The 8567-nt window shown below is 31.2% G+C and overlaps 1 long non-coding RNA gene across 1 annotated transcript; it reads left to right on the forward strand.

The window, feature by feature from the left end:
* The first annotated feature begins 3487 nt into the window (after positions 1–3487).
* On the forward strand, positions 3488–8329 carry LOC129907899 (uncharacterized). The gene is made up of 5 exons (XR_008771196.1): positions 3488–3597; positions 3703–3783; positions 3844–3993; positions 4076–4222; positions 7701–8329. It is a non-coding gene; the product is annotated as an uncharacterized LOC129907899 (long non-coding RNA).
* Positions 8330–8567: the final 238 nt, after the last annotated feature.

Consider the following 8567-nt stretch of genomic DNA (forward strand, 5'->3'; position numbering starts at 1 on the left):
TTCTAAACGAAAGCGAAAATCAAAAAAACTTATTTAATAAATTCTGTCGGAAATTAAAAAATCTACATCTTTTATATATGACAATTTTTCAAAAAAAGCAAAAATAGAAAAGATATGACGAAAATAAAATAAATCTTTTTTTCTTCTTTTTAAAAAGGCGCCAAAACTTAATAAACCATTCATTATTTTAATGAACCATTCATTATTTCAATTATTCGTTAAGATTCATATTTAACGAATACATTTACTGTCGAAGTGAGCGTGTTCATGAATTTAATGAACGTGTTCATAGATTTAATGAACGTGTTCATTGATTTAATGAACCGTTCATAAATTCAATGTATAGTTAATCAAAACTTAACGAAGGGCAACTTGCATGTTTCAGTAATCACACTTTTAAAAAGTGTATCAAATTATGGACAAGGTTTTCATATCATTTAAAGAATACATTTATTGTGGAAGTGAGCGTGTTCATGAATTTTATGAGTGTGTTCATAGATTTAGGAACGTGTTCATTGATTTAATGAACCGTTCATTAAAATTTAACGAAGGGCAACTTGCATGTTGCAGTGATCACACTTTTAAAAAGTGTATCAAATTATGAACAAGATTTTCATATCATTTAACTTTTTACTAAAGTAATAATTTTATTCAGTTTGCAGGTTTCAAAATAACCCTTTTTATGAGTATGAGAATAAAATGTTTTGAGACCACATTTGACAGGTGTCGAAATATCATTTTTTGAAGTTATACTTCTTATGGGAGGGTGGGTATGAAAATTTACTTTTTGACAAGAATGTCAAAGGGATTATGACGCGATCACCCTGGGTAGCAGGGCTGTCGTTTCACCTTTAGAGTAGGCAGTACTTTAGTATTTAAAAATGCAGTACGCCGCAGTACGGTAACATGTTTCATGTGGCAAGTTGTATGTGGCAAGTTGCATGTGGCAAGTTGCATGTGGCAAGTTGTATGTGGCAAGTTGTATGTGGCAAGTTGCATGTGGCAAGCTGCATGTGGCAAGTTGCGTCTAGCAAGTTGCATGTGGCAAGTTGAGTGTGGCAAGTTGCGTGTGGCAAGTTGCATGTGGCAAGTTACATGTGGCAAGTTGCATGTGGCAAGTTGTATGTGATAATTTCCATGTGGCAAGTTGCCAGAGTTGCAAAAAGTTCACATTTCAGCTCAGCTCAAATTTGAGCTAGGTACTATAGCTTAGCTCATTTGAGCTGAGCAGGAAGTGAGCTTAGCTGAAAGTAAGAGCCACAACTTCCAACGCCTATATCTAGAAATTTTTAAGAAAATGAAAAAAATTTGTTTGATGCCAAAAGGTAGCGGGGACTCTAACCTACATTTGGGTACAACTCTCATCCCTGTAGGTCCACGCGTTCTCAAACCGGGAGAACTTAAAAGTAAAAAAAAAAATAGGCACGATTCTGAAAAAATAGGCATGATGTGGCGGTTTAACATGGAAGGCGATTTTTAAAAAATTTGACAATGTGCAAAGCGTAGGCCCATGACACAAGCTATCATTTGACATCACTCCCGAAAATTGCTCTCAAGCGGTTTAGCTTCCAGGAGCGTTCAAAGATTCGGGGATTTTTGAAAAAAAAATTTTACCCCAACTTTCAAACGCGATTTTCTCGGAATTTTGAAAAAAAATCGAAAAACCGGATTACACCACTATCGGGTAGCTGAGAATATAAGCTTTCATATGGCACCACTCCCCTGTCTCTAGATCAAAGCGTTCTAACGCCTATATCGCGGAATTTTGAAGAAAATGAAAATAAAATTTTTGATGCCAAAAGGTAGCGGGGACTCTAACCTACATTTGGGTACAACTCCCATCCCTGTAGGTCCACGCGTTCTCAAACTGGGAGAACTTAAAAGTAAAAAAAAAAATAGGCACGATTCTGAAAAAATAGGCATGATGTGGCGGTTTAACATGGAAGGCGATTTTTAAAAAATTTGACAATGTGCAAAGCGTAGGCCCATGACACAAGCTATCATTTGACATCACTCCCGAAAATTGCTCTCAAGCGGCTTAGCTTCCAGGAGCGTTCAAAGATTCGGGGATTTTTGGAAAAAAAATTTTACCCCAACTTTCAAACGCGATTTTCTCGGAATTTTGAAAAAAATCGAAAAACCGGATTACACCACTATCGGGTAGCTGATAATATAAGCTTTCATATGGCACCACTCCCCTGTCTCTAGATCAAAGCGTTCCAACGCCTATATCGCGGAATTTTGAAGAAAATGAAAATAAAATTTTTGATGCCAAAAGGTAGCGGGGACTCTAACCTACATTTATTATTAAAAAAAAATAAAAAAAAAGAAAACGAAAAATTATCTGTTTTATTTATAAAAATATCCATGTGTTAAAATAATTCCATTAATAACTAGAACCAAACATCTTAAGCTATGGTGTTTTATAAAAGTTTAAAATATCTTAAAATTTCATTATACTTTCCAAATAAAAATCAATGTATCCTCTAACCCATCACAGCTCAGCTCAGCTCACCGACAGTTCAGCTCACCTAACAGCTCAGCTCAACCATCAGCTCAGCTCACTTTCAGCTCAGCTCAAATGAGCTGGAGCTATGGTACATAGCTCCAGCTGAGCTGAGCTGAGCTGTGAGCTGAGCTCAGCTCACTTTTGAGCTTTGTAGCAACCCTGCAAGTTTCATATTGCTACTACTAGTGCTGAAGCACACACAATTCTCATAAAATTACCATACCGCACATTTTATGCGCAATTCATTTACTTTCGTTAAGCGTATACCGTACGTTCTGAACCGCACAACATGTGTAAATTTCACAGAATAAATTGAAAACTACATGGACGCAAGGAGGATGAAAGAATTAATTTATTGTTCACTTGATAAAAATGTAAAAAAACGATGTGTGGATTAATTAATTTAATAATAGAAATTAAAAATATCAAATGAAATTATTTACATATACTGAATGAGAAGTATAACTTCAGTCGCGTGTACATAAGTACACACACTCTTTTTTTTTAACCGAGTTGGGGAATCAAATAAGACGGGGCTTATTACCTTGTGTATTTTTTTGTGTTTGTACATATTGAGTAGTTTTGTGTTTTGTTCTCATTTTCAAAGTTTTCTTGCTCACACAAACATTTATCTCGGTTGAACAACCGTTCGTATCAATGTGAACAGTAGTTAACGACACAAGGAGATGTAAATGTTGTTGAATGTGAAAACCCCTTTAGTACTTATTTTTTGGTGTCGTTTCATCTGTTTGTGCTTTCAACATGAAAGAAAATTTTAAGTTATTTTTTTTTACTGTGATTGTCAATATTCTTACAATATCTATGATATTCGATTTTTGAAAACATATATTTACAAGATATTACCTTTTGTGTATTAACTGTGCTCTTTGCACATAGTTCACACTTAAATTTTAAAGAACGCGTAAAATAAAGTGGGAACACTACTTGTTGATACGTAGAACGAAAGAATTTCTTTCGTTAAATGATGTAGCCGGCGTCCCCAAGCCAACCCAAGCCATTCAGTTACAGTGTGAATGTCTGATCGATAAGAGGAGCTATTCAGCGGAGAGCTGAAGCAAAAATAAAAAGTAAGTATTTCATTAGATTACGTAGTATTTATTATTTAAAAGCATTTATTTATTAAAAGGACACATTTATTTTGTTAAATAATTTGTTTTTTATCATATATATAGGAGATTTGTTCGATTTCCCATTTGCCGCCGCCCGCCCGTCGCCTGCTGCCATCACGTCGTTTCATGCATCAAAAATTTAAGGTAAGTGTTTTCATCCCTAAAATGTGTTATAATTGTATTAATATATTTATATATATTTAGTGCTCTTCTTACACCACGTTGCCACCACCACGCTGCCGCCACATATTGTCTGCCTCCGGTGTCGTTGTCGTCATTTGCCACACCACGTTCCTTCCAGCCACCACGTTGTTCCCGCCAGCCACCACCATCATCACGCTAAAATAATTCCTGGTATGTATCTACTTTTTTATAATTTTTATTGATCATTTTATCTTATAAATATATACGTATGTATTAATATATTTATATGTAGTGCCATCACGTTGCCACCACCACGCTGCCGCCACATCCGCCACATTATTGTCTGCCTCCGCTGTCGTCGTCATTTGCCACACCACGTTCTATCCAGCCACCACGTTGCTCCCGCCAGCCGCCACCAATCTTGCTAAAATAATTCCTGGTATGTACCTACTTTTTATGATTTATATTATATATATATCGATACCTTCCCAGAAGAATGTATTTAACCCTTTGCTCCCGGAAAAAAATACAAATATCTTGAAAAAAAGTTTTGATATTTTCTAATTACACACTAATATGAAAAAATAATGATTGTACTAGTAATAACATTGTATAAGGAATGTTTTGAGCTGAGAGTACAAAAGGAGAAGTCCATTTTTTATTAAAAAAAAACTAACAAAGTAATTAATACGTGGTTTCATGCTGAAACCACTAGGAAGCAAAGGGTTAAACGACATTCTCAAAATTTGTATAAACTTAAAACAAACTTGCTGTTCATTTCAAAGAAATAGAACTACAATTACTGCCTAGAATCATTTTTATTAATATTTTAAAATTTGATTGCATTATAATCATTAACACTCTACCGCAAACAGGCCAAAAATTGATTTAGATATTCTAAACTTGAATAAAATTAACTTTTTCAATATGATTTTTCATAAAATATTTAAAAAAAAATCCTAAAAAATTATTTGAACTTCGTTTTTAGCTTATTTTTCTTTTCTGAAAGCAGCGTATGCGGTAGAGTATCAATAAAATTTGAATAGAATGACTTTTTTAGCCACTTTTAAGCGTTGGTTTTGATCATTTATAGAGTTTGATATCCTAAATTGAGAAAAAATTAAACTAGGATTGCCATCTACAATCATTTTCATTAGTATTTTGAAATAAACTTGCATATTATCATTAACACTCTACCGCAAACAGGCCAAAAATTGACTTAGAAGTTTTAAACTTGAATAAATTAATTTTTTAATATGAATTTTCATAAAATATCTTAAAAAAATCATAATAAATTATTTGAACTTCGTTTTTAGTTTATTTTCCTCTTCTGATAGCAGCGTATGCGGTAAAGTATCAATAAAATTTGAATAGAATGACTTTTTTAGCCACTTTTAAGCGTTGGTTTTTATCGTTTATAGAGTTTGATATAATAAATTGAGAAAAAATGAAACTAGGATTGCCATCTACAATCATTTTCATTAGTATTTTGAAATAAACTTGCATATTATCATTAACACTCTACCGCAAACAGGCCAAAAAATGATTTAGATATTCTAAACTTGAATAAATTAACTTTTTCAATATGATTTTTCATAAAATATTTAAAAAAAAATCCTAAAAAATTATTTGAACTTCGTTTTTAGCTTATTTTTCTTTTCTGAAAGCAGCGTATGCGGTAGAGTATCAATAAAATTCGAATAGAATGACTTTTTTAGCCACTTTTAAGCGTTGGTTTTGATCATTTATAGAGTTTGATATACTAAATTGAAAAAAAAAATGAAACTAGGATTGCCATCTACAATCATTTTCATTAGCATTTCGAAATCAACTTGCATATTATCATTAACACTCTTCCGCAAACAGGCCAAAAGTTGATTTAGATGTTTTAAACTTGAATAAATAAACTTTTTCAATATGAATTTTCATAAAATATCTTAAAAAAATCATAATAAATTATTTGAACTTCGTTTTTAGTTTATTTTTCTCTTCTCAAAGCAGCGTGTGCTGTAGAGTATTAATAAAATTTGAATAGAATGACTTTTTATGCACTTTTCAGCGTTGGTTTTTATCGTTTATAGAGTTTGATATACTAAATTGAGAAAAAATGAAACTAGGATTGCCATCTACAATCATTTTCATTAGTATTTTGAAATAAACTTGCATATTATCATTAACACTCTACCGCAAACAGGCCAAAAATTGACTTAGATGTTTTAAACTTGAATAAATTAACTTTTTCAATATGATTTTTCATAAAATATTTAAAAAAAATCCTAATAAATTATTTGAACTTCGGTTTAGTTTATTTTTCTCTTCTGAAAGCAGCGTATGCGGTAGAGTATTAATAAAATTTGAAAAGAATGACTTTTTTAGGCACTTTTAGGACTTTTAGGCACTTTGGGACCTAGAACATTTTTCAATACAAAAAATTTTGTTGGGGATGCCAAAAAAACCTATCTTATTTTGGGACTTAGAATATTTTTTAATGAAAAATTTTGTTTTGGGACTTAGAATATTTTTCAATGTTGGGGACTTAGAAAATTTTCGATGCCAAAAAAACTTAACTTAGTTTTGGGACTTAGAACATTTTTCAATACAAAAAATCTTGTTGGGGACTTTTCGATGCCAAAAAAACCTTAACTTATTTTGGGACTTAGAACATTTTTCAATACAAAAAATATTGTTGGGGACTTTTCGATGCCAAAAAAACCTTAACTTATTTTGGGACTTAGAATATTTTTCAATGAAAATTTTTTTTGGGACTTAGAATATTTTTCAATGAAAAAATTTAGTTGGGGACTTAGAAAATTTTCGATGCCAAAAAAACCTATCTTTTTTGGGACTTCGAATATTTTTTAATGAAAATTTTTTTTTTGGGACTTAGAATATTTTTCAATGTTGGGGACTTAGAAAATTTTCGATGCCAAAAAAACTTAACTTAGTTTTGGGACTTAGAACATTTTTCAATACAAAAAATCTTGTTGGGGACTTTTCGATGCCAAAAAAACCTTAACTTATTTTGGGACTTAGAACATTTTTCAATACAAAAAATATTGTTGGGGACTTTTCGATGCCAAAAAAACCTTAACTTATTTTGGGACTTAGAATATTTTTCAATGAAAATTTTTTTTGGGACTTAGAATATTTTTCAATGAAAAAATTTAGTTGGGGACTTAGAAAATTTTCGATGCCAAAAAAACCTATCTTTTTTGGGACTTAGAATATTTTTTAATGAAAATTTTTTTTTTGGGACTTAGAATATTTTTCAATGTTGGGGACTTAGAAAATTTTCGATGCCAAAAAAACTTAACTTAGTTTTGGGACTTAGAACATTTTTCAATACAAAAAATCTTGTTGGGGACTTTTCGATGCCAAAAAAACTTAACTTAGTTTTGGGACTTAGAACATTTTTCAATACAAAAAATCTTGTTGGGGACTTTTCGATGCCAAAAAAACCTTAACTTATTTTGGGACTTGAATATTTTTCAATGAAAATTTTTTTTGGGACTTAGAATATTTTTCAATGAAAAAATTTAGTTGGGGACTTAGAAAATTTTCGATGCCAAAAAAACTTAACATACTATTGGGACTTAGAATTTTTTTCAATGAAAAATTTTTTTTTTGAAAATTTCTCTGTACTGATAACCGTGTCAATAAAAAAAATATACGACAGGTTCTAATCAAAATTAAAACAGCAGATTCATCTGAAAGTTCGTGCTTAGTTTAAATATTTTTAAGTAGAACTTGTAATTATTATTTTTTACTATTCCAAGTGATTAGTAAAAATAAATTTATACTTAAAAATACACTATCATACATTTTAATATAGCTATGTATAAATATATAATTATTGTACCAAATTGTTGTTGAAAGCCTTACTGATTTTGGTATTTCTGTGGTTGGCTTTTTTTCAGACTGTAAAGATGCGGCATTACTTTGGGCTCTGCATGGATACTTTGTACCTTTCCAAAAAGTTATAAAAAAAGACACAGATGGTAGGAAACACGTTATACGACATACCATCAAGGACTCGCAGTATTCATTCGTTTGGATAGGCAACACAATTCAAGCTTAAGAAGACCATATTGCCTTCCTCAACAAAATGGGTGAGAATACCCACCCACCAAATAAAAAATGTATGTATGTACAAATGCTCTAGTTTTGGTAAATGAGATCATAAAATTTCAATTCTTATATTATTTTGATTCAAATTTCCCTTAATTTCACTTTTTATAATTTGTTTCACTTTCTTATCTGAAGATAAATCTACAAAATAATGTAATAAAATTTTTCCTGCCATTCATTTGGTTTATTTGAACAATAAAAGAGTTAATGTAAATATAAATATTTCTTTAATTTAACCTTTAAGATTTCAGAAAGGAGAAGATTAGAGATGAAAAACCGAATGTACAGGTTTGTAAAAATTGAAAACGGCGATTCACATTAATTTTTCTTTCTTTTTCACAGATCTCGACCTAATAAATTTAGAAAGCTAAGCTTCCATGACTAATTTATTTGTCAGTTGATTTTTTTAATTTCTTGACAGGAGATTAAAAATTCTTTGACAAAGAAATAAGACTATACGAAATGTAACTTTTTAAATTTATTGAAAACAGTGCCTACGTTCTATAACGCTTGCATGGAAATAAGTTGTAGAAAAACAATTTGAATCAAAATGAAATTTGTACAAAAAAATTGATTTCATTCGAATTCACAATGTTTTTCGAGCACTTATGACGGTGCAAGAGTTACGGAACGTAGGCCTGTGTTCATAAAATTAA

Source organism: Episyrphus balteatus, chromosome 1, assembly GCF_945859705.1.
Source record: "Episyrphus balteatus chromosome 1, idEpiBalt1.1, whole genome shotgun sequence".
Lineage (NCBI taxonomy): Eukaryota > Metazoa > Arthropoda > Insecta > Diptera > Syrphidae > Episyrphus > Episyrphus balteatus.